Source organism: Peromyscus californicus, unplaced genomic scaffold (assembly GCF_007827085.1).
Source record: "Peromyscus californicus insignis strain IS unplaced genomic scaffold, ASM782708v3 Scaffold_9__1_contigs__length_137607984, whole genome shotgun sequence".
NCBI classification, from domain to species: domain Eukaryota; kingdom Metazoa; phylum Chordata; class Mammalia; order Rodentia; family Cricetidae; genus Peromyscus; species Peromyscus californicus.
The window spans coordinates 76,208,096-76,231,538 of NW_026294617.1; the positions used below are offsets into that span (position 1 = coordinate 76,208,096).

At 46.6% G+C, this 23,443-nt stretch overlaps 1 long non-coding RNA gene across 1 annotated transcript; it reads left to right on the forward strand.

Annotated features, from left to right (window-relative positions):
* Positions 1-757: 757 nt before the first annotated feature.
* On the forward strand, positions 758-19,604 carry LOC128105367 (uncharacterized). The gene is made up of 3 exons (XR_008216318.1): positions 758-1,207; positions 4,639-4,769; positions 18,614-19,604. It is a non-coding gene; the product is annotated as an uncharacterized LOC128105367 (long non-coding RNA).
* Positions 19,605-23,443: the final 3,839 nt, after the last annotated feature.

Below are 23,443 nucleotides of genomic sequence, written 5' to 3' on the forward strand. Positions count from 1 at the left end.
GCCTCCTTTTCTGTTCTCAACAATGCTGATAGACACGGAAAAAACAAACAAACAAACATGAATTTTGTTGTCAAACATGTTTCCAAGCCCAGATCTGTTACCTAATAGTGGTGTGGCATCGAACGGCTTGCCAGATCTCTCTGAGGCTGTTTTCTCATGGGCAAAACAGAAATAAACAAATTAGAGAGAGAGAGGGAGAGGGGGGAGAGAGAGAGAGAGAGAGAGAGAGAGAGAGAGAGAGAGAGAGAGAGAGAGAGAGAGAGAGAGAGAGAGAGAGAGAGAGAGAGAAAGGGAGAGAGAGGTCATTGAATAGATTTCATGAAATTGTCAACAGGTATTTAAATTGGGAGCACAGCAACTCCTGTCCCTAGATGCCTGGCCAACAGAGAACAAATTTCAATGGCTGCTGTCATCATATTGTCACTGGGTAATACTCCAGGATTTATCAGAAAGCTTTGCAGCTTGATTAAAATTCCTGAGGGTCTCAGCTACCAAAGCTGTCCCAGGACAGAGGTAGGTCATCTGTGTCCGAAACTTCAGAGCAGCGACACGGGCAGAGAATGTAAGGCGGGCAAACCCAGCTTGGGGCTGATTGGGCAAAGCCCCGGAAGCAGCTCTGCTGGCAGCCTCTGTGCTTCCGGGAACCCTGGCTGAGCATGGGAGGGGCCCGTGGGAGTGATGAGCCAAAGCATTGAAGAACAGCTCACCCCACCCCCCAACCTCCCACCCCCACCCCCCACCCCCCGCGCCCCGGCAGCCTTGACCAGTCATTCCTTTCCCTGGAGGAGGACGAAGGCATCCTGACCATGCCGTCCACGCTCCGAACGCTGAGCCACAGTGAGATTAGAGACGCACAGGAGGTTCGGAGTCACTGCTGACTTGAGGAATAGCTGTGCCCTGTGATAGACTGAGCTGAAAGGAGTGTTCTGGAAGACCACTCTGAAGTAGGGCAAACGCAAACTGGTTTGCAAGATGACTCAGAGAAGGGCGATGGGACTTTATCCGGATATGGAGTTTTCAGACTTTCAATGTGGCCATGGAGAAGGAAAATAGAGTTATTGAGGAAGACTTGTGAGGCTCACCCCTAGCTGAGGAGCGGTGGGAGTTAACGGCTGCTGGGAAAATGGAGCTGGTTTTCTTCTCGCTGCCAAGGTGTCTGCGCTGTGGTTGGTAGCCGCACAGCCATGCTCACACACGAAAGCAGGAGGTGGGAAGGGGACTTGTGGAGAAGAAGGGTCCCATAGGGACCAAGAGGAGGGTAAAAGAGAGGAATGGGGCGGGTAAAAATGCTTTCTCTCCTGGCTGTGGTGTCTTTAATCCCAGCACTCGGGAGGCAGAGGCAGGTGGATCTCCATGAGCTCAAGGCCAGCCTGGTCTACAGAGTGAGTGTGTATAAATGTATTCTTTGACAACTTCATATGTATTTATTAAAACTTATATTTTATCAGAAACTTATAAATAAAAAAACCACCATGTATCAAAATTAACTAGACCCAAAGTCTAGTGAACTTCTATACTGTTAGAATAGCCATTCTGAAGCTGTGGAACTTGGCATTGGATTTTATACTTTCACTACTGAATATATTTTTATGTACTTACCTACCACTCTCCAAAAAAAAAAATTTTTGTCAAGTTCATAACAATGTTAAAACTAGAAAAAAAAAACCAAAAATCAAAAAACAACCCAGCTTTATATCTTTTTTCATAAACTGAGTGTCCATGATCTGCATTCAGTCCATCCTCATGACTTAATGTTAAATAATAAAATCTAAGAAACGTGTTTGGCTGGCCATGGTGGTGCATGCCTTTGATCCTAGCAATCGGGAGGTAAAGGCAAATGGATCTTTGTGAGTCTGAGACCAGCCTGGGCTACACAGGGCATGCCAGGCCAGTCAAGGCCTACACACTGACACCTGGTCTCAAAAAAGAAAGAAAGAAAAAAATAGAGTAAGTTATTAAGGCCCCAAGTTTCATCTGAGTGTCTTTAAACATGAATCCTTATTATGGGACCTGAGTGGTCATGGTCCTGGCCCGGCTTACCAAAAGTGTGCTTGTGGTGCATGCTGGGAACTATGAACTGTTGGTTGTGAGGGAAAGTTCCACTCAGCCAAGGTGCCAGCCACCAAGTGGCCAGAAGAGCTGGCCCCACCATTCCTCCAGGAAGTAAACCCTTGAATGTTGGTTGGCCCGTGGGCTGCACTGCTAGGTGAATATCAGAAGATGAGGCTGGCGGGGTTCCCTTCCAGACCGTCTGCAGCTGCAGGAAGCCCGGGAAACAATCACTGGGAACATGCAGAAAAGCTGAATGATGCTGCTGTATTCTCACAGTAGGGGCTGGAGGGCGGCTTCTACTCACAGCATCTGGAAGGATTGGCAGAATTCCTAAGTAACATATTCGGGAAGAAAAATCTTTACATGCTGAGTTAGGACTCAACAGACTTTTGGAATGAGCCTGGACAACATGTTGAGAGGACCTCGACCTAGTCCTGACACTGGAGAAGCCAGGTTCTGCCCGATCAATCTTCCCAGAAAGCATTTGTAGAGAAACGTTAACCTGTGCTCACTGGACACTTGATAATCCATCATAATTGTCACGTTTAGTGAAAACAACTGAATAAACAAGAAAGGGTGCCGATACTGCCATTCCCAGATGACAAAAATTGAGAGCAAGCTGAGGCTGGAGTCACCTTGAGGTCAGACCCCTGCCAGCCTCTGGTCCAGACCTCTGGTCAAAACATTTTACAGGGGGCTGGAGAGATGACTCAGTGGTTAAGAGCACTGGCTGCTCTTTCGGAGAACCTGGGTTCAATTTCTAACATACATGCAGCAGCTCACAATTATCTGTAATTCCAGGGTCAGGGGATCTGATGCCCTCTTCTGCCCTCCACAGGCACTGCATACACATGGTGCACAGACATGCAGGCAATATTCCCATGCACATAAAATAATAAATCCCCCAAAATTAAAAACAAAAAACAAAAAAACAAAAACTAAAACCCCACAGACACTCCATAGAGGAGCTGGGGAGATGGCTCAGTAAAGTGCTTGTCTAGGACTCAAATATGATTCTCAGAATCCACATTTAAAAAGCTAGGCACAGCTGCCTGCTTGCAATTCCAGCGCTGGGCAAGTGGAGATGGGAAGCTCCCTGGGGCTTACTGGGCATCCAGCTTAGCCTGCTTTGGCAAGTTCTAAGAACGAGGTAGTGGTGGTGGCTTGGTTTAAAAAAAAGTAGAGCCAGGTGGTGGTGGCGCACACCTTTAATCCCAGCCCTCAAGAGACAGAGGCAGTCCAATCTCTGTGAGTTCGAGGCTAGCCTGGTTTACAGATGGAGTTTCAGGACAGCCAGGGCTACACACAGAGAAACCCTGTCTTGAAAACAAAACAGTAGAAAGCACCTGAAGAATGGCAGCTGAGGTGGTTCTCTGGCTCATGCATGTGAACATACACATACCTGTGCCCCACACAAAAAGACTCCACAAAGGGTGTATTTATTTTCTATTGCTACATTTACAAAACAATGATCACAAACCTGCTTCATACAAGCAGCATACATTTGTGATCTCAAACTTTCTGTGGTTCAAGAGGCACATAGCTTAGCTGGGGCCTCTCATAGGCTGCCATGCAGTATCAGCAGGGCCACGTTCTCACCAGTTTCTAAGCTCACCCAAGTTGTTGCCAGAATTCATTTCCTTATGGTTGCAGGACGGAGGTCCCTGGCTGTTTCCATAGACCTAACCTGGTTCCTAGAGGCCACCTGCTGTGTGACTTTCATAGGCACCTCAAGTGGGGTAGTTTGCTTCTTCCCATCCAACAGGAGACACTTGTTATAGTCTGCAATCACAAAAACCATCACAGGAGTGACTACTCATTTCTCTTGCTGCATCTTCTGGCTAGAACGAAGCCGTAAGTTCCATCCACACTGGGACTCTTTGAAGGGCATGACTCACTGGGGATTGCCCTTAAGGTGTGTCCTCCACACACTAAAACACATGTGTGATGTGTGTACACATGGCTTCAATGCAGGATTTGGAGGAAGTCAGAAGACCACAATGGTTTGCATTTTCTCTAGGTCAGACTAGGAAACCAAGTTTCATATGGGGCAGTTCTATTTGAGAGGTATTCCTCAGAAACATCTGCAGAGTGAGGGAGAAGAACTGGGAAATGAAATGGTAGTAGTTAAGTTGCAAACTGTGGGCAATTTGAATTTAATCTCCCCCTCGCCCCCGGCTTTCAGAATATACACAATACAGGACCCTTCAGTACCACATGAGGAGTAAGGAGCTGAGGTGTGAAGTGAGGCATGAAAAAATGAGGAGGCCTGGGGCTGGAGAGATGGCTCAGTGGTTAAGAGCACTGACTGTTCTTCCAGAGGTCCCAAGTTCAACTCCCAGCACCCCACGCTGGTTCATGAAGGTCTGTAACTCCAGTCCCAAGGGATCTGACCTTCTTTTCTGGCCTTGGAGGGCACTGCAAGCAGGTGATGCACAGACATACATGTAGGCAAAGTACCCCCCCCCCACACACACACAGATTATGAGAAACGAGAGGGTAATTGCCCATGGAGGAAATTTGGGAAGGGCAAATAATAATTTTCTTTCTAATAATGTTTCTTTAACTTTTTAATGAGGTGTGTAGGATACAAATGAAGACACACATACATCCCAGATCTACACCTTGGTGAATTCTCACAACCAGAACGTGTCCACAGGAGCAGCATTTTAGAAGCTGCCTTTGTGCCCCTTCCTGTCGTGATCCCTCTTTCAAGGGTAAGTGGTACCCCGAGGTAGAACTGTGTGGATTAGTTTCGTCTACTTTGTTTTCACATAAGGGAATCACGCATGTACTTACAAATTTTCTTGTGTGTGTGGTATAAAGTGTCTGTGTGCAGCTGTGAGTGTGCATGTCGGGTCAGAGGCTGACGTCTGGTACCCCCCTCTGTCTGTCTCTCACTACCCGAGGGTCTGACTGAACCAGAAGGTTGCAGTTGCAGCTAGACTGGCTGGCCACCAAGCCCTCAGAGTCCACCTGCCTCTGCCCACCCCTCACTCCCACCCCAGTGCTGGGGTCGTAGGTACCTGCCACCACGCCTCGCTTTTTAGACAGGTGTGAACACAGGTGTGAACTCATGCTAGCATGGGAGACACTTACCCACTGAGCCATCTCCTTAGCCCATGGGTATTTATTTCTGGATGACAGTTTTGCTCAGTCTTGAGGTCATCCACACTGTGACGTGCTCATGGGTTATGCGTTCTCATGCTGTATAATATTCCGTGTTGCAACGGTGTACAATTCCCTGATGATGGGTATCGGGCAGTTTCTTAACAGGACTTCTGTTTGATGTGTGTTGTACAGTGTCCTCTGTTGCCACACGAATCCTTAAGTAGCAGTGTGAGTTATGAGACGTTTCAATAAGGTGAACGCTAAACCCAGTGCAGGGATAGCTCAGGATAGAACAGAAGCCATGTGTGAGCTAGCCATGCTGGTCTGCTCTTTTGTTTTTAGTGGTTTTAGTTACTCATTAGATTTCATTTAGCAGAAGCTTGAGTTGCCTGGTCAGGCAGACAGTGGATCTAGAGAAAGACCTCCAGCGATGTCTTGCACAGCTTTTCTCTTCCATTTTCCTTTTTTATGAAAGGTTCCAAGGTCCCATTCACTTATCAAGGGAATGGATGTGTGACTCAAAAAGACAATCAAAGCTTCATTCTTGTAAACTTGAGAACTCGTCAGCCTCTGCAATCATGTAAGCTAATTCTGATTCCTTATAGTGAATCCACACACACACACACACACACACACACACACACACACACACACACACATACACACACACACACACACACACACACACTAATAATAATAATAATAAAATTAAAAAAGCCTTAACTCACTTATCCAGTATGTGCTCTAAAAATGATAGTTCTTGAACTGTGTTGATGATAGAAGCAGGAGGCACCCCACCCTCGAAGACTACTGGGGTCAGCAGGAACTGCAGCAGCAGCAGCAGCAGCAGCAGCAGCAGCAGCAGCAGCAGCAGCAGCAGTAAGAGGGCCCAGTCTAAGTATCCAGCTAGGAACAAATGAGAAAACCTCTGACAACCGGAGCAGGAACAGACTCGAAAGCTGCAGGGTGGGGTCAGAGGTGAAGGATGGAGTGGCGGTCTTACTTTTTCTGGTCCATTTTCCTTGCTTGTGCCTCAACATCGAGGGAGGAGGGAGAGCAGCCAGAGAACTTGCTCTGGGTCTGGTGGGCTTTTGCTTTCCCTTCCCGGGCTCTCTCCTGATTGGTCCTCATTCTTCACTTTATTTGCATACATACAACCAGAGTCTGCCATCTCTATAAGCCAGTGGTTCTCAACCTTGTGGGCTGTGAACCCACTTTCAGGGAGTGCAACGGCCCTTTCACAGGGGTCGCCTAAGCCCACCAGAAAACACCGATATTTATATCACAATATCTAACAACAGGGAAAGAAATCGACGTCAGGCGTCAGAGACGGCTTAGCAGTTAAGGGCCCTTGTTGCTCTTGCAGAGGACCTGGGTTTGATTCCCAGCACCCACATGGTAGCTCACAACCATCCATAATTCCAGTTCCAAGGGTTCTGACTCCCCCTTCTGACCTCCTCAAGCAGACAAATAATGTGAAAGAGCAAATGAGGTGTGTGTGGGAAGGGTCAGAGAAAAGTAAGAGAGGGAATGATGTCATTGTGTTTTCATTTTAAAAAATATATTTTTAAAGAAATTTGGGCCCACTGTTTTTTGCTCGAGTTGTCACCCCTGGGTGACTCCATTTTCCTGTTTGAATTGTTTTCCTGAGTGGTGAATACAGTCTCTCTATTTGTTCCTTCTTTGCTGTCTGCCTCCTTCATTCTGGGATGAGCGGCCAAACAACAGCCCGCCACTGTCTTACCACCACAGTCCCCAAAGGGTCCCCGCTTCCTACCCGTCCTAAGTGATGCACAGCCCTTCTTTCTAGCCAGTGCAGAGTTTGATCTGTTACCAAGGAAACAAGCCATTAAAGCTTCTCTGGCCACCGATCTCCTCCCCATATCCCGCCCAAGGATTTAAAAACCCATGTTAGTTATTGTTCAAATGAATCCAGAAACGGAAATGGATAAAACATCTGCTGTGGAAAAGTACCAGAAAACTATGAAGCTGAAATTAACCACGGAAACATCCTCCGTGAATGATTTATCGGCTCTCATTTGAGCCGTGAAGGGATTGAGAATAGATAATTGAGGGTTATGATGGGCTGGTCTGGCACATGCCCCTAGTTGTAAATCCATGGTAACTGGGAGGGAGTTTGGAGTGAACAGAAAGTTGTTGACCGAGTGGGAGGAAAAAGCCACCGTGAGTGTCATAGCTTGCGTTAGGCTAGTTTAACTCATTGTAGGTAGTCAGGAGTGTGGCCTCCAACCAGAACAGATGACCCAGGACAGACCCGCCTTGGCTTTGCTTCTGTTTCTAGTGATTCTGACCAGTGTGGTGGTGTAAGACTTCTTACAACAGCATCCAGGGGATTTTTCTGCAATGCTTCTCTGCTGCTCACTTCAGTGAAATGGCTTTCCTGGTTGTCAGGAGGTGATGTGGGTTGAAGTGGCCACGTTAGCTTTCCAGAGCACCTTCCTCTGTTTCCTCCGTGTTCAGAACCACGCTGGTGTCCTCCGTAACACCTTGGCTCTGTTTCACTCCCCAAGAAAGGAAGAGTTCTCAGCCGTCTCCTCCTGTTGTCTCCTTTGTCCTTATTCTGCATAGTTTTGCTTTTTTCTCTCAGCAGTTTGTACTCAGTGTTCAGCCAGGCCTGGAAAGGGGCCCTGGCTCTTCCCACAGCTGGCTCCCAACTTTATGTTCCTGTTGATACCTGCAGCTGATTATGACGATGATGTTTAGACCATGAAACCAATCAGATTGTTAAAGTATAAACAGTACCTGAGTGATTGTGCTGTTCCAGCCCTAGGGCGTGGAGCTCACAAGCTTACGAGCACTAGTGGTCAACAGGGCTCTCGGGTTTAGCTGCTGTCCCTGTGGCAGTCTGCCAGCTCCTCCCCCCAGGTTCTGGCAGATGATTTAGGGGTTCTCCTATGCCCAGAGCTTCCTACAAACCATCCTGTCCTTCTTACTCTCAGAGTCCAACACGAATGTTCTGTTTTAAATCAGCCCTTGAATTTGGCGGATCAAAGGGATAAGCCATCACTTCATTTTATTGCCGGTGTTCATGAGCTTTTGATTTTCCTTTAACCGCTTTTGTATGGGGATCAGGGATCAAAAAACTACGCTGCCACCACCTCTCAAGAAGCTGCAGACTGGGTGATGTATAAGGTTCCACCTGGTTCCACCTCCTGCTGTGTGCAAACCATTACAAACACTTTTGTGAAGCAGTAAACAGACCTAGAGATAGATGCTCTTGGCCATGGCTGGAGGTTGCCTCCTGTTAGAAGGAGCATCTTCTGCTGATTTTTATGGAAAGAGTCCTTCACTCAGCCACTAGCTGCTGGGGTCCTGCAGGCATCTTCCTACAACCTACTGAACCTTTGCCTGCTTTCTATACCTCCAATGTTCCCCTACCTTTCTGGTCACTGTTTAACTTATCAGATAGGAAAGCAATAATAATAAAAATTTAAAAAACCGGTGTAAAACCTTGACCTTAAAGGAAAAAAAGGCTACTTTTCTATAGCTACCTCCTGCAGTAAAGAAAGTTCCAGAACTCATGACCTCAGAAAGTGTCTCAGAATTCATGTCAGTTCCTTGTTTTGCAAACAAAATAATTTTCCACAGAACTGAATTAAACAAAAGAGTAAAGGTATCTTGAGTATTATTATTTTTGGAATATCATTTTGAAAAGGAATACAAACTACAATTAAATTATTATAACTGCATTAGTTTTGGGCTTTCTAGAAAAACGAAGAATCGGGCATGTGTGTGCATGTTTGTGATTTCGCATAAGGTATTAGCTCCCATGATTGTGGACACTGATAAGTTCCCAAATCTGTGGGTGGGAAGCTGGAGATCCAGGGAAGCCAGAGCAAAGCTCTTGTCCAAACCCAAAGGCCTGAGAACCAGGAGACTGATGGTGGTGTTCTTGTCCAGGGCTGGCAGGCTGGACAACCAGGAAGAGCTGAGGGTTCAGGATGAGGCGGGAAGAGGCTGGTGGTCCAAGCGTTTGTCAAGCAGGAGGCATCTCATTGCTCTTACTCATGGGAAGCTCCTTATTTCTGTTCTATTTGGGCTTTTAACTAATTAGTAAGGTCAACTACGTCACTTCATCTATTGATTTAAATGTTAAACTTAGCTGGAAATACCCTTACAGAAATACCCAGAACAATGTCTCATTAAATATCTGGGTGTCAGGTGGCCTGGCCAAACTTATATCTAAAATTAATCATTATAGCTACTAATCATTGAATACTTTTCAAGTACTAATGACTTTGAAATGATCTTTTCTAAGCCAGTTGTACTAGGGGCCACTGGAGAAGACGGTTCTGTCTACAGTGATCTGTTGTAGAAGTCAAGGGAGAGAGGAGAGGGGGCTGGGATGAATTCTCCGGAAGTGTCTAGAATGATGTCTCCCACCCATCATCTCAGCACTTGCCAAGCTGAGATAGGGGGATTGAAGCCAGCAGAGGCAACACAGGGAGTCCCTGTCCCTAAACAAGCAAACAAGTTTATCTCATTTAGCCCGATTTTATAGAGTAGGGAGTTAAAGGAAATGAGCTGAGATGACGTAAAGAGAAAATAGCAGGAGTCCAAATCCATAATTTCTCCTGTCCTTTTCTTCCCCCTTCCCTCCTTCCCTTCCTTTCCCCATTTCTTCTCTTCCATTCTCCGTCGTCTTCCTTTCTCCCATCTAAGGTCACTGCCTGAAGAAACCTGGCAGATGTTTTTTTGCAGAATCAAGTTGCTCGACGTACTGACATCTGTACAACAGGCATTCCCACTGTTTCTGTTGACTGTATGGGGCAATGAAGGGAAGTTTTCAATAGTGAAGGAGGCAGGGGTGTCTGCAACCGCCCTCACCCTAGCTGTGCAGCAGGACAGGTGGTGAGTGGAGCTGGCACTGTTTGAAGAGCCACTGTGTGAGTGTGGAAATAGATGGAGGTGGCTGGGGGCCAGTGGGGAAGATGGTTCTGCCTTGAGTCGGTCAGTTCTAGAAGTCCAGGGAAAGAGAAGTAGGGGCTGTGATGAATCTTCTGGAAGGGATCCAGAAGGGTGAGGAGAGCTCTGGAGCAAGGATGACCTTGCATAGATAAGAGAAAGGACACTGTGAGTTGTTTGGTACACCAAGTGAAGAAAATGTTGCTATTAGATGGGATCGGAGAACCCTGCCCAGGAGAAGGGATGCCTGGTGCAAAGTCACACATTTTCTATCTGCTGTAAGTTTTTAGCATCATGCTTTGGTGTTATGTCTTTTCAGCTTTAAAACATCTATGACCAGGACTTATCCTGGGTACATGAACTGGCTTTTTAGAGCCCATTCCCTGTGGTGGGATGCCTTACTCAGCCATGATGCAGGGGGTGAGGGGCTAGGTCCAACCCCAACTTGGTATGCCAGCCTGTGTTGACTATCCAAGGGAGGCCTTACCCTCTATGAGGAGTGAATGGGGGGGGGGGTGAGATGGGGGAGGGAGGGAGAACAGTGGTTTGTATGTAAAATGAAAAAAAATTTTTTTGTTTTTGTTTTTTTTCGAGACAGGGCTTCTCTGTGTAGCTTTGCGCCTTTCCTGGAACTCACTTGGTAGCCCAGGCTGGCCTCGAACTCACAGAGATCCGCCTGGCTCTGCCTCCCGAGTGCTGGGATTAAAGGCGTGCGCCACCACCGCCCGGCGGCGGGGGGGGGGGGGGGGGGGGGGGGGGGGGGGGGGGGGGATTTTAAATAAAGAAAAGAAACTATACAGGTACACAGGAAGGCATTAATCTTACGATTGTGACTGAATCATGATGTTTTCTGTTTACTTACTTGCTTTTTCTTTTTAAATTTGTAATTTGTATTTTCTTGTGTGTGTGTGTGTGTGTGTGTGTGTGTGTGTGTGCGTGTTTGCACACACATGTTTGGTGGTCAGAGGACAAGTTGTGGGAGGGCCGCTCTCTTCTTCCACTGTGTGGGTCATGACCTGGAACTCAGGTCATCAAGCTTCGTGGCGGGCACCTTCACCGACTGAGTCTCATCTCATAGGCCCTTTATTTCCATTTTTCTGAGATGAATTTCATCCTTAAGAAAAGCACAATCAAGGAGAACTCTCTTTGAGAACAAAGTCGCATTTGCTGGCCGGAGTTTTCATTAAGCCAGGTATTTACTAATAGTTTGCAGATACTAGAATTTTCACAGGACTGGGAGTCCAAAGTCCTGGACCAGCGCTGACCAGAATGTACATGTGAGCAAAGCCTGCACACTCTGTCCAAAGGCTTGCATGTTGACATTTCCTCTAGATCTGTGTCACTGTAGCCAAACACAGCCCGATTTCAAAAGGAGAGAAAGCTGCATTCAAGTTTAAGAACTTTTTCTACAGAAGTCTTATGTTGTCTTGATTCAACTAATGTCCAGATATTACTCTGTTGCTATTGTTCAAATTTTCTCATCGGGTAATGCTCATGTGGAGAAATGCTGCTGACTTTTATAAACTGAGCTGTTTCTGGAGAGTTCGCTGAGTCAACAAAACATTTTCTGAAGTGTTTGATCACCTGTGCGTTTCTCTGCCTTGTTTGTACTCCACGCTCCCGAACGCACTGCGTTCCGTCTCCAATCCTGTCTCCTTTACAGATCTTTGAGAGCCTGAGAACGCATTTGTTGTTCTCCGCTTGTGTCTGCGTGCATGGGGGAGTGTTCTGGAGCTGAACTGGGGACCCTGTGCATGCTAAGCAAGTGTTCAACCAATGAGCTGTTTTCTCAGCCCTGCCCCTTTCTCTCGGAGACAGGATCTCACTGAGTTGCCCAAGCTGGATTTGAGCTTTCTATGTAGCATAGGAAGGCTTGGAACTTCCCACACTCCTGCCTCAGCCTTGATACTTCAATGTCTGGCTGAGTCTAGTGTTGCCAAGGTGTGGTACAATCCCACCCCATTTCTACTTCCTTCACGTCTTAGTCTCTGGAAACGTGAGGTGTCTGTCTGTGCGTGCTCTAGCTTCATGCTCTGCCTAGCTCCCATTTTTTGTTCTTTGATGAAATTTTTCACACTAATGAGCAGCTTAAAATTATTTTTTAATATTTATTTGTTTAGTTTGTTTAGTGTGTGTGTGTGTGTGTGTGTGTGTGTGTGTGTGTGTGTGTGTGTGTGTACACTTGCAGGCCTCAGCTCTAGGGTGAAAGTCAGAGGACCACTTGAGGGAGGAGGTTCTCTCTTTCCTGGAATTGAATTCATGTGGTCAGGCTTGGGCCGTAAACACCTTTACCTCCTGGGCCATCTTGCCAGCCCCTAGATACAGCATCTTTAGCCAAAAAGGGGGGGGGGGTATTTTTGGTTGCTCTTATATTTCCTTTCCCAGATTTTCCCCACTATATACAGCTAGTGTTATTAAAGGACTGGTAGCCTGAAATCTGCCTCCGTATATCTCTCAACTGGAACCTGGAAAGAATCTTCATCATTTGAAACTTTTTGGTGTGAACTTGGGAGGTAAACGGACAAGGATCTTTGTGTGGAGGTCCATCTTAGTCACCGTTCTACTGCTGTGAAGAGACACCATGACCACGGCAGCTTATCGAAGAAAGAATTGAATTGGGGGCTGGCTTACAGTTTCAGAGGGCTAGTCCATGGTAGGGAGTGAGGCCTCAGGTAGGCAGGCATAGTGCTGGAGCAGTAGCTGAGGGCTTATGCCTTATTGGCAAGATGGAGGCAGACAGAGAATGAGGCTGGGTATGGAGTGGGCTTTTGAAACCTCAAAGCCTACCCCCATTGACACGCTTCCTCCAATGAGGCTACACTTCCCGATTCTTCCTAAACAGTCTAGGAATTGAATTTCCTGGAATTCAGTTCCAGGAAAGAGAGAACTGGATTCTCTGGTTCAGTCTTCCTGAACATACTGGAATGTACTGAGAACCAAACATTCAAATATATGAGCCCATGGTGGTCATTCTCATCTGAACCAACTCGGGGCGCTTGGTGTCTCACCATTTGCACCTCCAGCTCCTGGCTTGGTTTCGTCCTACTGCCAGGGCTCTGCTGGTCCCTTGGACTGAGCCCTATTCCTGGGGCTTTGGTAATCCCTCTAGCTTTGTCCTATTGCTGGGTTCTGGTTGCCCCTCCAGAGTGCTGCAGCACTGTTGGGATTCTGGTGGCCTCTCTTTTTTTACTGGGCTCTACGCTGCTCCTGGGGTTCTGCCCCCTCCTTCCCAGGCTCCTACCCCATCAGCAGCTTGGAAAACCAAAAACCCGGAAGCTAAAAGATGGCGAAAGGAGATCCAGGTGACATCTCTTAGAATCCCTGGTTTCACCCGAATGTCCTTTACTTTCATCCTGTGTCCATCCTCCTGGAAATTGGTCCCTTTAAAAATCCTAAACCCTGAACTCCTTCAACCTCTGTGGTAGACCCCGCTTGGACCTCCTTACCAACCTCCACTTCCACTAACCTATCTGTTCTCAGGTCATCTTTCCAGGCTAACTGGGAGCGCAGTTGTGGGACTGTAAGCAGACACCCACACTTACACCAGACATTAGTTCAACTCTCGGTCCTGTTCCAGATGGCAGCTCTTGGCGAATCACCCTTCAGCTGACTCTGCCTACTCCTGTGACCCCTGGGGAAGCTCAAATTCTTTCTTAAAGACGGCCCCTTTCTAGTTGAACTGTTGGCTTGATTCACCTAGAGCTGTCCTGTGTGCCACGCAATCTCACATGAATAATATCCTCTTGATGCATGAATACAGATACCAGCCCCTGACTCCAGGATTACCAACTGACCAGTTGACACAGGATGGAGAGGGAGAGAGGCTTGACCTTAAAACCCATGATACTCTAGTTTCAGGAAGAAGTAGTCAGAATGGAAGTGGATGCCCATACATCCCTTGGGCCCCAAGGCCCTCTAACCCCTGTTCTGTGAAGTCATTTCTTTTTGTATGTAAGTAGAAGGCTGGAAAATTAACTCGCAGAGGCTGTCCCCATAGAGGGGCTAAGCCATACATTGTAGCCGATCTAGTTCCTTCACTAAATCGCTAAGCTCAATGATCCTCTATCCTCTAACGACTACAAATGTAAGGAATTTCCCTTGCTCTTTGGGTTGCTGTGGTATCCCCTCTCCCAGCTTCCCCTACTTGGAGTAGCTGGAATTATTATTAAAGGACTGATTTCCTCAAAAATATGTCATTAATTCTTGCAACATTGCTCTTATGGGGCTACCCATTGTTCAGTTACTGTTGATATTTACACATTTATTCTTCTAGCATCTTAGAAACGTATTTCAGGCATTTTAGAAAGGTATTTCCCTCTTTTTGACCTTTTTACTATTGATTTTGGGGGGTTGGGGAGGGATGAGGTTAAGGCAAAGTGTAGCCAATGCTGTCCTTAATTTGTGATCCTCTGTCTCCACCTCTCACGGGCTGGGATTACAGGCTTGTGCCATGACGTCTTGCCTATTAGCCTGTCGGAATTCCCCAATCAAATATTCCTGCAAATCATTTTGTGTTCATATTGTAATGTTCCTCATATAGTGTATTTTTTATCAGGGTTATGTCTATGTGCTTAGGATTTCTTTTCAGTGAAAGCTCTTTTTGTCTTAAGCACACATATTGTGATCATTCTAAATGCTTGCCGGCACCATCTGCCTCTTACAGCTGATAGGCATGTTGCTATTACATTAGATGAGCTTGGTTTTGCAGGGCTACTGCCTGCTCCCTCTGGTGCTCCGTGGGGGAAGCATTGCTGTCCAGCTTGGTCTGTGCCCTTCAGGGCATCTTTAATGTGAGAGTCAAGGATAAACACACTGTGGAAGGCCACAGATCCTGTACAAGTCCATCTACTGTCTCTACTTGTTGACTTCAGAGGCTGCCTCTGAGTGAGGGTTCCCACAATGCTCCTGGAAAGCACAGCACTAGGAGAAAATGCTGCTAGACCAGCCTTGGGGAGTAGAAATGGAAGTCTTTTCTTTTTTTTGTGGGGGGTGTTTATTGAAACAGGGTTTCTCTGTGTAGCTTTGGAGCCTTTCCTGGAACTCACTCTGTAGCCCAGGCTGGCCTCGAACTCACAAAGATCTGCCTGCCTCTGCCTCCAGAGTGCTAGGATTAAAGGCGTGCGCCACCACTGCCGGGCTAGAAATGGAAGTCTTCGAGGGGCACTGTCAGGCCACCGTTGGTCCATCTGGAATTCTTCTCAGCATCCGGGCACCATGGCAGAGCTTTGACACATCTTCTTTGTTGCCCCCAACTGTGGGCCCCCTCCCCCACTGCCACAAACTCCAGCCCCACCTCCACTCATGTGCCCCGCCCTTCTCATAGCCTTCAGACCTCTCAAGGATTTCGCTTGGATTTTTCAAATACATGCTCTTCAAGTTCACGCTTCCCCCTTTTCTCTGGCGCTTTCCAGGTTCATGTGGGAGGGAGCATTCAACAGCCCATGGCAGTGTTCTGTATAGCCATGCAGAAAAGTCTCGACATGATCAAATATAATGCAAATAGAAGTCATTATAACAAGCAGGACAAATACCTGATCATTATCTATCAATAAAATCCCAAGAACTCATAGGTAGAGAAGCAAGACCAATTATTCATGCAGTTGAATATGTTGTGACATATTGTTTCCTAATAACATAAAATGACCGTGAGGGCAGAATTGTTTCCTTTCAACCAGTTTAAAGATGTGTGACGACGGTGGAGGCTTGACAGTAGATGCCAGAGAAAGGATTGTGCATGGCACCGGTTTGCTTCCTGAGAATCCTGGGCAATTGTGCCACTTCTAATCAGGTCCCCCAAACAAATATTGAGCCCTTCCCACGTGTGACTCCCCAGCACCCTGTTCCTCCTGTTCTCTAGAGGGTACGGACCACAGGGACACCTAAAAGTGGAAATGCCCTCCACAATCACCAGGAGGGGACTGTTTTTCTGCTGAGAACTTTCTCAGACTCCCTGCCCTTTCCCCTACTTTCCTTTGGCACTCTGACCTAGTAAGATAGGAATCTAAACACACTCCCCGCAGCCTTCTCTCACCACTCTGGAGGCTTTGGAATCAAAGGTCTGCCCTTTCATTGCAGGCGATCACAAAAGACAAGGCCTGGCGCCCAGGAGATAGGAGGAAACAACCAAATCAGAAACACTGCCGGCCTTGCCTCCCACAGCAGGATCCACACCAGGGAGATGAAAAGCCTTCACAAGCTCCAGAGGTGTGGTTTTACCCACTCCCAGCCACAGCCCCTATTCACACACCCACAAACCAGGCCATTTCATCCATCAAGTCTCAATGTCTGCATCTTCCAAATGGGGCTAATAATCCGGGTCAGCCTCTGATTTGTTGGTTGTATGGACGGCTGGCACCTGACCTGACGGAGCACAGACTTGCATGGACTGTATCAGCAAGAGGATGAAACAGCATTCATTCCTCAAAGTATGAAGACTTACTGAGGTCTAGACTTGTCTTAGAAATACCCCCCAACACACACACACACACACACACACACACACACACACACACACACACACAAACACACACACACACTTTCTGGTTTCTGATTCTTGTAATTCCGAAAGCCTTTGTCCTTTGGTTCAGTGGAAAGTACCGCCTGCATGGGAGGATATTGCTTTGATTCCCCAGTCCTGGCCTCTGGGTAAATGTGTTTCATGGTGTTTACACGGATTATGGCTTTCTGCTGAAGAAGAAACGCTGGCCTCACATGGGCTAAAGGGGATCGTCGAGAACCCTGAGGTTCTTATTTACAACTTGCTCATGAACCAACCCAGGTGGCAGAATTGCCTGAAACACAAACAGTTTGTGCAAGACTTCATCTTCGATAATCAATTTCCCTTTTAATGTTTGTCTAACACTTAACAGAGTTCCTTCATGGGTTCTACTTTTTGCAAACTCTGAAGGATCCAAATCCCAAAGAAAAGTGAAAATGCCTGGTCTTCTTTAAGAAGTATTAACAGAGTCTTTTAAAAGACATAACGTAGAAGAGGGAGCACACAGGGAGTAGAGGAGAGGGAGTGGGACAGGGAGAGTGTAGGATGGTCAAGACTGTGTGCCTCTGGGAACACCCAGGGAAATCATTGATTTGAATAGTTAGCATTACTACTATTATAAATAAAAAAAATAAGCATGAAATGTGGGCTCAAGAGTGAGGAGATGGCTCTCTGGGTAAGAGCTCTTCCTGTACAAGCATGAGGACCCAAGTTCAAATCTCCAGCAACCTTGTAAAAAATGTAGACCTATAACCCCAGCACTGTTGGAGAGCAGAGATTAGGAGGGTCGCTGGAACTCACTGGCTGCCAGCTTAGATCCAGGATCAATGAGAGACTCTGCCTCAAGGGAATACTGTGGGGGAGTGACAGAGTAAGACACTCAACATCTCCCTCTGGCTTCCACATGTGTACCCACAGGCACACACACACACACACACGCATATATTCCACACACATACCACACGTGCACATCACACACACTCCCACACACCGAAAAAGTGGGTTCATTTAGTATTGAGAAGATGGAGTCTTTTTAGGTCATGATTGGGATCCAGTCCCTTTCAACAGTTGGGGCAATCGGTAGACAAACCAGTTACTCGATTGTACTTGCGTACAATCACTTGATTCAACAAGGTTTCTTTCATTGTAGAAAATTACCATTTGGTGGAGTCTTGCTGTGATTTCCCCCCATTTTTACTTTTCTTAATACACTTCTGTACATTTTAATAATTTCAAAGGACCCATCTAATAGGTGGAATCACATGACATTGATGCATATGTTGCATAGAACTTGATGTGAGGAATTGTGGTCACCCCAGACAGGACACCATTGACAAATCAAAGAAATTCCACTCAAGTCTAGCTTGGGGAACCAGTAGGTTTATTGACGTTATCTGCAGGCACAGGAGTAACTCAGAGGCAGCTGCCTCACTGAAAGGCCCACTCCAGCATGAGTGATGATAACCGAAGCTGCATTCTTATGCTTGAATAGCAATAAAGGCCCATTAAGGGAAAACCCTTTGGTCAAGAGAAGAGCCTCTCTGACCTGGGTGAGTTGATCCTGGCCAAGGAAGCACCTCTCAGGAAGGGGACCGCCCCTAGGAAAGTGGTCCACCCCTAGGAAAGTGGGTCCACCTCAAACTATGTCGAAGAGGTAGGTGGAATAATTATCCCTTTAATGAAATGCTGTACTCTTCCTTCCCAGAACTCCTACCCTGTAGTGCAGTTGCTAACAGAGTACAGCCATACTCTTTTGTAATATCACTTGCTTTTCTGAATTACTCAGGAAAATGAACCTTCTCCTTTTCTTTCTATCTTTTCTCTAAGCATGTTTTCCTTCATACCCCAGGTGCCACTCTTTCTTTAACACCCCTTGAAACCATGTGGGTGACCTCCATGTGGCCTTAGCTCAGGTGGCATGCCCCTTCTCCTTCTCTCCCCATTCTCCTTCTATGGGTAGCTGCTGAGATTTACAGCTTGCCTGCCCTGTGTGCTTTTCATTTAAATCCTTAATTTATCTTGTGTTAGGGTTTTGACTGCTGTGCTGAAACACCCTGAGCAGAAGCAACTTGTGAACGAAAGGATTTATTTCATCTTGAAGATTACAGTCCATCATTTTGAGAAGTCACGGCAGGAACTCAAGGAGGAACCTGGAAGCAGGAACTGGAGTAGAAGCCATGGAGAAATGCTGTGTATTAGCTTGCTCCTTATAGCTTACTCAGTCTGTTTTCTTATCGCAGTCTGGACCACCTGGCTGGACATGGCACTGTCCACAGTGAGGTGGGCCCTTCCATATCAATCATCATGCAAGAACAGGCCAATCTAGTGGGAGCCTTTTCTCAGTTGAGGTTCCCTCATCCAAAATGATTCTAGCTTGTATCAAGTTGACATAAACTACCTAGCACAGTCCTCAAGCTTTCAGATGAGTCTGTTCTTAAATTACTTTACTGATAAGACTAAGAACCCCAACAATGGACCTGGATTTCGCTGACATCACCTGGCACTCACTCTACAATGTGCAAAGGCACTTCCTCTTTGTAGCAGGTTTCTCCCACTCTTAAAGTCTTATGAGTCTTGTAAACTTCTGAGCTTTCTGAGCCTTGTAAGTTTCATCAGCTTCCTGAGTCTTCAATCCTCCCACATCCTTCCAGGAGGAAATGTTTTAGTTCAGAGGCAATAGCTTACATGCATTTCTGTTATGTGGAGAGCTGGATTCCTGCATTCAGAGCTCATCACAGGAAGTGTCTGCATCACCTCCAAAATCTCAGTTTCATTTATTTGTCAATGCAAAACAAACAAAACACTGTCACCTCTATTCTAGAGCTAAATATGAGTGACTAGGGTCCAGGAATGCAAACGTAGGTGGCTGCAAAAGTTGTGTTCCAATGTGATAATAGTTTTATTCAATTTCTTTTCCTTTTATGATTTAAAAAAATTTATTTTGTGTTAGAGGGTTGTGCCTGCATGTATGTATGTATGCACACCAGATGACTTCCTTGTGCCCACAGTGGTCAGAAGAGGACATCAGATTCCCCTGGAACTGGAATTATGGGTGGCTGTGAGCCACCATGTTGTTGCTGGGATCTAAACCTGGGTCCTCTGTAAGAGCAATACATTCTCTTGAGCACTGAGCATCTCTCCAGCATCAAGAAAAGAAGGAATAAAGGGGAGGAGAGGAACGGGGAGAGGGAGGGAGGAAGGCAGGGAGGGAGGAGGAGAGAGACAAAGAAAGACAGACACAGAGAGAGACAAAGGGGTGGGGGAGAGCGCTCTGAACACCAGAAAGTCCTTTCATGTTTTCCTAGGAGGTGGGGAGCCTGGCCACAGCTCAAACCCAGTTCCAGGAAGGCATTAGAGCTGTTTGTTGAACGGGAGGAATAAGGAAGAACATTTGCTTACAGATTCCTGTTATATTTGCAGGAGGTAGAGCTGAGCTGCAGAGGAGGTGTGGCCTGATGAGAGAGAGAGAGAGAGAGAGAGAGAGAGAGAGAGAGAGAGAGAGAGAGAGAGAGAGAGGAGAGAGATCTGAGATCTGACAAAGTTTTATTTAAGTTCTCACATCCTCATTCTCAGCTGAACACTTGGACTCTTGTTTCCCTGAGAACACAGTAACTATCCAAAAGGGCTGCTGCCCTCCCCGCTCCGCCCCTGCCCCCCCCCTCTTGTCACTAGAGAGGAACAGGGCCTGCTTTGGGCTCATGGCCAGCCACCACTTGCGCAGTGATTGTGCTGCCTCTTTACACACAAGGGCTGTGCCACAGCGCTGCCCTCTTCCTCGTGCCCAGTTTCCTTCCCTACTGGTTGTTCTTATCATACTGTTCCTGTACAGCTCCATCTCCTAAAACTCTCTTGATAAACCTCTCTTCTACTCTTTGCCACCTAATCCATGTCCTCCTCTGTAGCAAATTCACTGTGTTACAGTCTCTTTGGTCATCTGTCCCCAGCGCTCCATTGCCGTTGAAATCTCTCCTATCAAGGTCACTAGTGACTTCTTTATCATGAAATTCAGTGGCAGGTCCTGAGCCTTCAGTGTCCCAGACTGCTGGGGGACAAACGGCAAGGCCACTCTCCCTCCTTCTCATGGCACTACCACACCAGACAGTTCCACGTCCATCCTCTGGCTGCTTCTCATACTCTGACCTCTAAATTTGGAGGAATCTGGGCAGTCCTCACATGTGGGAACCCAGCTGGAAGACCGGCTCCCACATTTTACCCCAGGGTATTCTTGAGGAGTTGAGGGATAAGAGATTTAGATAGAAGGAGAGAGGAGAGGGAAACAGATAGAAACACAGGATAACCTCGGGAGGGCCTGGATCCTAATCCACTGGCCCCTTCTGTCTCTTCTAAAGGGCTATTTATAGAAATGCCAAGGGGTGGAGCAAAAGACCTCCCCCTAGCTCAGCCAAGGGTAGACTCTTCCAATCACCTAGAAACCATGCACATGGTCAAGCAATCCTCTAATGCAGCTCTGCTGGGTAAAGCAAGCTCAGATTTCACTAGGAAACCTTTGCGGGCCTCCACACTCACATACTCCAGATGTCACTAAGATGGATGGAGCTGAATAGAAACCTTGGGCTTTTGTACAAACACACAGGACTACAAATATGTAATGCACTAATTTGATAAAACTAGAGACCATAAACATCCAATCTAATAGAAATGTGACTTTGTGTTGTCAAAAGAAACAGCTCTCCTTTCAAAGGAATAAAAGACATGGTTTGTTCTGGAACAAAATTTGAATGACCCTAACCTGAGGACATATATTGAGACCCAAATATATTGTCCAACATGGAAGCAATTTCATGGAGTTTTATGGTAACAGAACAAAGAAAGTTACAAATCAAGGTATTTTTAAAATACATTGGTAGAAACATCAGAGAGACAAGTTACAGTGAGGTAGGGAAGCTCTGCTATTGGCCTTGGATGCTGTCTTCAACACTCAACCCTTTGCTAAGTTAGTACATTCCAAAGGCTTCTTACCTGTCACATATTAGGTCTGGCTGGTAGCAGGGTGTTAGATCTGACACAGCGGGGAATAGCTTATTAGGGTACTAGAGATCACCCAGGATAAACTGTTATGTGGCTCTGGCACTGCAACATTCAACCCCTCCACATCACTGAAGTTTCAATCATCAACCAGCCTATGTGGACAGATTCTAGCCTGGAATTCTCATCCCTGTGAATATAATAAATAAGGAACTCTCATAAGCGTTCCTGCAATAAAGACAGATTATTGCCTTCAGCAACCTGAAGAGTCCTTTTAGTTTTTTCAGGGACCTACCTAGACTCAGGCAAACATTGGCTTCAACACAAGAAAGACTTTCTGGGCAAGTAAGTATGAAACAGAATCAGGGTTTATTAAAAGACAGCTGGGGTAGGTGGTTGGGGAGATGACTCAGTCGGTAAAGTACAGACCGGAGTTCCGATCCCTGGCACCTACATAAATAGCTGGGTGTGGTGATGTGCCTGTAATCCCAGTGCTGAGGATGAGGAGGCAGGAGCATCCCTGAGGCTTGCTAGCTACTCTGTGAAGCTGAATCAGCAAGCTCCAACTCCAGTGAGAAAATATAAGATAGAGCGATGGGAGAGAGAAAGGGCCCTATTTTGACCTGTGGCCTCCACATGGACCCTACCACACACACATATACACACATAGAAAAAAAGGAAGGTTTTTTGACATGGATTTTAAGCATAAGAGTCAAGGGAAAGAAGATGTTTGGGGAGAAAATGAAACACAGCAGGGCCCATGGGTACAGGTTTCTCTAAAAGAGTGTCGCATCGCGTCTTTAAAATAGCCATGTAGTTCAGTTTGGTGAGGTTGCCAAGGAAACAAAATGAGATCGCAGGTCCGAGAGACAGCTGACAGGACTTCAATTGAGCAGGCGACTCTCTAGCACTAAGGGATGCAGGAAGGCACCTTCACTGCACAACAGAGTTTATAATAGTCTTGTTGGAGATTCCCACCCAATGTCTTGGAAAAGAAACGAGGCCCTTCTCTTGACATAACATGTCTAGAAGGAATGGGGATGGTGTCTCCTTGTGGACCACCCTCACAGCAAATGGTGATGTGTTGGAATCTTGATGCTCAGCTGGGACAGGCTTTAACCAGACTCAAGGGTGAGGGGCTCTTCCCTTCCCATGTTCCCATGATTCTCCGTGTCTTTTTGCCCTGCCTCAACAAGCACTAAGAATTTCAGCAGGTTAATCAGCTTTATTTCCCTCCCTCTTTTAAGTATGTCCAAAGTAGTCTGTTTGCCGGCTTCTTGTGACAAGCATTTGTGAGGGTTATCTCAGTTAATTTTAATAAGTATCTGAGGTTGGTACTATTGTGTCCAAGTTACAGGGGTCTGAACAAGGTCAAGATTATGACTGAGCTGGGAGGCTGAAACCATGAGGAAGGCAAGAACCCGAATAAAGCTTCCGTAGGAAGCCAGGATGAAGGTTGATGTCTCTAAAAATGTTGAAGGTACTGAGTGTAGAGAGGAAGCGTTGGCCCTTGTGTTTGGATACATTTGAGGGGAAGTGGAACAAGACTTTCACAGGACTGAAAGAAATGGTGGGCATTGGGTGGCCCAGACTGATGGCCTGGACTTTAAGACAACAGGTTTGGGTTTGTTTTGAATCAGGGTCTCATGTAGTCTGGGCTGGGTACTTACCTCAGGGTAATCATGGACTCCTGATCCTCCTGCCTTCACCCTGAGGGCTGGGGTGACTGAAATGCACCACCACATGTGGCTTGACAGTAGGAGGCTTTGAAAGGATGGAGAATGCAAATACTCAATACTCGAGGTGTCCGTGAAGAACCAAGAGGGTACATGCCTTGTCCCAAGTACTTAAGAGCCCTGGGTGTGGGTGGCC